We start from the raw sequence: 6,000 nt of genomic DNA on the forward strand, positions 1-6,000 counted from the left end.
AACATTTTTAATGACCCTAAATGTACTCTAGTGCAATTTAACCCGCCTCTAGGTGTCGCCCTTTAAAATGGCCCCCTGCCATTGGCTCCTATATCTTACCGTTACACGAGCGGCCATTTTTTTGTGTGTCTTCGTGGTTGGCATGCTGACAACACACATCGAGAGAGAGAGAGAGAGAGAGAGAGAGAGAGAGAGAGAGACGGACACAGGAGAGATCTTCTATCAAAGCAAACACATGACACCATGTATTCTCCTCTGCAGCCCGCTGTCACTTTTGATGTGGGATGACAAGCTCTATCTAAAAAGATGACATTAGCGCTCGCTACACAATGCGCTAGCGCATCTTTATGGACGAGGGGGGGGCCTTGGGAGGGACAGAGGCATTGTCTACCGCACACTGTGAGCGGCCCTGCTTTTTTATTTCAGATTTGATTAGCCCAGTTTTTAAGCTTAAAAATAAAAAAATAAGTCCACTCTCAGTCTAAATGTTTCAACAAAAGTGATTTGCCTGCATTTAGCTTATAGCCCAGGGGTTGGGAACCAGATCCGTTTCATGGGTAATGGATCTGGCTTTTGGCTTAAAAGTCGTTAGCCTAGCCGTTAACTAGCATATAATTACTAAGAGCCTTTTCTACTGTCATTTGGGATACATTTGCATAATAAGGAAGTAATGATACAGTTTGAGCTCAGAAAGTGATACAAAATTGTATACCCATTTTAAGGGGCGGTGTGTAATATTTAGTGTCACCTCGTGGTTTGACAAACTTTTCATTCAGTAAAAAAACAATTTTGACAACTAGGGAAAAATACATGAAGTATTGAATGAATGAAAAAAAAAAATCATAGGTCCAGAAAATGTTCCATTTCTTTTAAATAGTGGAATCCCTACCTGGAGGTCGTCGTCATGTTTTTCTGGCATCTTGCTGGATGACAAGCTCTATCTAAAAAAAGATGACATTAGCGCTCGCTACACAATGCACTAGCACATCTTTATGGACAAGGGGGGGCTTTGGGGGGACCGAGGCTTTGCGTACCGCACACTGTGAGCGGACATGCTTTTTTATTTTAGATTTAATTAGCCCAGTTTTAAGCTTAAAAATGAAAATGTTTTTTTTTTTAAAAAGTCCACTCCAGGTTAACTCTCAGTCTAAATGTTTTTAAAAAAGCGACTTGCCTGCATTTAGCCTATAGCCCAGGGGTTGGGAACCAGGTCTGTCTCTTCATGAGTACATCTAGCTCAGTGATGAAATATGTCCCATGCAAATCTTACAAATTTTAGTTTATGCAAAGCAACGCTTAAAATGAACAGGTTTGGTCCAGAATCTATATACTGTATATATGTCACAGTCTCAATTACGGTATAATCACTGTGTTAAACTAACAGCACCTGTTTTGGCAGTACGTCTCTAAAGAATTCTTTAGGAGGAAGCTCATTAAACAATCTATGTGTAAAGTTGACACACTTGATGATGAAAACCCACAGAAAAAACTGTAAACACCCACAAAACCGCTAGCCAAGTACCCAGAGCAGTTTGATTGGGTGAGCAGATCTCTGCACACATAGTGTGCACCCATCTCGCGCTCACCCATCTCGCGCTTCACCCAGCGCCCTCTGCGCAGAAAGAAAATACCGTGTTTTCACGCGCATAAGAGCACCGTGTTAAAAGGCGGGGATCAACTCTGTTCAGCCTCCGGTAGCACAATAGCTTTTAAATTGCATGATACACTACAACATTAGCATCCATGAGCACTTTCGCTAACAATGCATTGCGTGTGACGTAATGTTACCCCTTCCGTGCAAGCGGGATATGATGGTAATCAAATAATAGACGTGAAAAAGTTAAATGACCCATAGAAGTTGCGTTTTTTTGGAAACATGGGATTTCACCCAAAAACGGTTTTGACCTGAGTAAGGCTTGAACTTGTGACCTCCCAGCCTCGGGGCGGGCGCCCAACCCTAAGTGTCCTTCTGCCGCTGTTGCAAACGAATTCTAGAGCACGCCCAACATTTTGAATAAAATTGTAGACTTTTATGTGCCTTATGTGTGTGAAAATACGGTACATCTCTGTACGTTGTTTGCAGCACTTAAAGACATTTTTACAAAAGAACTCTGCTTGCACCTCGTTTTGAAACAGTTCTTTACGACTTTCAAAATGAGATTCAACTATCTTAACTGTGGAAGGGAGACAAATTTTATGTTTATACAACAATCGATTTTTGGATAAGAATAAATATCTCAAAATGTAGTATTTGAAAGTCCTCCCTTTTGGTACCCTTGTATAACGGTAATAAAAGCCACTCATTCATTCATAAAAGTATTTATATTAACATTATAATAAGAAAAATGGTTGAAATCTTCAGTACTCAAATGAAATAGGATTTAAATGACATTTTCTATCAAACAGCACTTGGTTTCTTAATAAATTATCACAATATTTATTATCAAATATAATCAACTTCTTTCATCGTAACTATCCTTTAAATGACTACATTAACATCCATCCATCCATCCATTACCTGCACCGCTTATCCTCAGTAGGGTCCCGGGGGTGCTGGAGCCCATCCCAGCTATCTTCGGGCAGTGGGCAGGGGACACTCTGAGCAGGTGGCCAGCCAGTCACAGGGCACACAGGGACAGACAACTCGCTCGCTCATTCACACCTAGGGACAATATGGACCGGCCAATTAACCTGACATGCATGTTTTTGGAATGTGGAAGGAAACCGGAGTGCCTGGATGAAACCCACGCAAGCACCGGGAGAACATGCAAACTCCACACAGGAGGTTCGATGTCATGACCTCAGAACTGTGCCACACACGCGCTAACCCCTGCGCTTTGACATCACATTGCATGTTTGCCTGCTGAACTTGAGCGAGTGGATAGAGGGAAATTTCGGTTCGTCTGGCATTTTGCATACTCGGCAGCCAATCAGTAGCCTGCATCCAATAACTTCCTGCTTCCAGACTTTCCCGAGCCTTATAAGGTCGTGCATTTGCATATCATTTTCCAAAGTATACGCACGGAGAACACAAGAAAAATCGATAAGCGGTTAGGAATTGTTAAGATTTGCCAATTTAATAGCGCTCTTAGTCGTGGTATTGCGGTAAGACATTTACCAGTGTGTGACGTCATTACGGACGCACCATTTTTCATTTTGCTAATTGTTGATTGCCATGTTGTATTGAGTGTTGCCGTGTTCTTGTTTGCTTGCTGTTGAGGAATAAATATGCTTAAAGGTTGAACAACAATTTCCTGCTTATCTTCTCACGCATGAGGAAACGGCACACTCTGACATATCCTTACCAGGAATCAAGCCAAAACCTCAGCCCCAGAAGAAAGATTCAAAAGAAGCTAACAAAGTCGATGACGCTCCAAAACGTAAACGTACATTAAAAGCATGGTGGAAAGAGGAGTTCACGTGGCTTGTAGCAAACGACGCAACGCAAACATCGCATGAATGAAAATGAGTAAATTCAGGCACATGCTGATGGCAGATAATAAACAGCTATGTCATATCCATGCAATGAATGTTACAAGTAGATTTATAATAAACTTAATTGTAAAGTGTAGTTCTGTTATATATTCTGATTCAGAGTTGTCTGCCCTGGTGTTCGCTAACTTTTTCTTATGAGTTTCAACACTGGTTTTAGACATTTAAAACAATAAATAAAAAGGATCTTTACAGTAACTCACGGATCCTCGGTCAAAACTGGCAGATAACTACTAATTCCACAAAGCGTTTTTATCATGATGCATGAAAAATAACGTTCACTAAATCTATTCCGGTTAAGCAAATCAAAAATGTATGTCATAATTAATTAATTCAATTGAAAGACTTTCGAAAGGTGGATTAAGACATTTGAATACCATTTAAAGCTTTGTTTTTAGAATAGTAAATTTAATGCCCTTCAAGACTTTTCAAGGATCCACGGAAACCCTGCGATAAATAGAAAGTGTAGGGACACTCAAACAGTCCAGTTAATATTTTGACATTGAAAGTAAAGCACTTTTCTTTGTGCAGCTTTTTTTATTTGGCACCTCTCTTAAAAAAAAAAAAAAGAAACATTCATGTCCGGTAGCCTTGGAGGCTTAAGATCATCAAAAGCAACATTTTCTCGTTTTATTTTATTCTAAAATTTGCCGTGTGGAATTCGCTATCGATGTATTGACGTTTGGGGAATGCCTTAGAATAAGAAAATACAAAATAAAAAGCTTATGGACCATTCATCTTTTTGTGTAGCGCCACGAAAAGATTTATGATTAATTATGATTTACTTGTTTTGCGAATTTCCATTCGCTGTGGCGTGCATTTCCAGCGCTGCCTTGCTTCTGGGGTTCGGACAAAAGGTAGATTAAGGCGTCCTCATTGCATCCGTTTCATACCTGGAATGACATGGCGGGGAATGGTAAGTATGCTGAAGCTCAAGAACTTTTCTTTTATTCACTTGGGTCAAATTTTATATAAAAAAGAAGCTAGTATTAAAGAACATATATATATATTTTTTTCCCAAAACTCTTCATTGAAATGTAAATGTGTACTCTGAATGAGACTACAGAGGAGGGCAAATATGCAGTAGCTCATACTACTCTGATAGAATTTATTTGATATTTCATAATTGTAATGGCCCGGTGTTGCTGGGCATTCTACTTGAGCCGGGTTGTCGGGGCCATGGTTTGTTGAAAAAGCCCCAAGGATGTGCATGCAGCTTGAGAGTCGCTTGAACATGAAAGCAGATGTTCATTGATTTGGTTGGTATTTCATTTGGGTGCTTGACACCAAACCTAGCTAAAGACACTCTCAGAGCCCTAAGGTTAAACTGTGTAAATGTTCATGAAAATCACTTCAGCCGTTTTGAGCCTGTAAGTAACATACATGTACATATACACGCACACACTAATTAGGATTTAAACATTTAGATAAATTAGATTAGATTGATAGGACACAATAGACAGAAACTTTTGGACTAGCGTGTGACGTCATCCACTCCGCTGTTGCTGACTACAACACAGCACCTCGAGGCCATCCTGTTAATCTGTCAATAAACAATAAAAGGATACTGCTGGAAGGAGATGAATAAAGTATCTATCTATCTATCTAATTAGATGTAGTGAATTAGAGATGGAATAGTGATAGAGAGATATAGATAGAGAAAGATTATTATTGAGATAGATCGATAGATTGATAGATCAATAGTGAGATAAAGATAGATATACAGTTGGGCCTGGCGACTGTTTTGCTGTTACTATATTTCCGCCTGGATTGAACTGGTTCTGCTGCAATCCATTATCTACATTTTCGATTTGCTGCAAATTTGTCAGGAGGTGTTTTGTTGTAACCCACCAAAAATAATGAATCATTGTGCCACAAATCCATTATCCCTGAAAACAGGAGCTGGCACAAGGCATTGTTATACCTGTTCGGGCCACCAATGTGTGCTATTTTGGCCCATCTAAATAGAACAGCGCCGTTTTGGCCAGGATCCATTATCTCCAGTCATCCCGTACTGAGAGCAGGGGCAGAGAGAGCAAATTTGTGTCACTAATGGCATCCCCACCCCTTCTTTCCATCTAGAAAGAACAGCACCCATGCAGTTGCCATTCATAATTGATTATTGCTGCAAGCAAGGGCCAGCAGAGTGCATTTTCTTTTTCAGTTTCGGGCTGCTGAAGATTTCCTGTGTGGTCTGTCTACAATGAACAGCACTGTTTTAGCCGCAATCCACTCCAGACTCTCCAGTCAACCATTGCTTAGTGCAGGGGGAAAGAGGTCAAACTTGTGTCATTTGAGGCGGTTTTTTTACGTTATTTCTGCCATATTTGAACAACAGCCGTGCGTCCGCGATCCATTATCCCTGGTTGACTATTGCTGCAGGTGGGGGTCGGCAGAGCGTATTTCAGAATTGGGGGGGGTTAACTTTGCAAATTTTCTATGTATTGTCATAATGTCTGGTCCCCATAAACTGTGATAAACGAGGGATTACTGTACTTGGACTGTCTG

The sequence above is a fragment of the Urocampus carinirostris genome, chromosome 6 (genome assembly GCF_059441175.1).
Source record: "Urocampus carinirostris isolate Australia breed hairy pipefish chromosome 6, RoL_Ucar_1.0, whole genome shotgun sequence".
NCBI lineage: Eukaryota > Metazoa > Chordata > Actinopteri > Syngnathiformes > Syngnathidae > Urocampus > Urocampus carinirostris.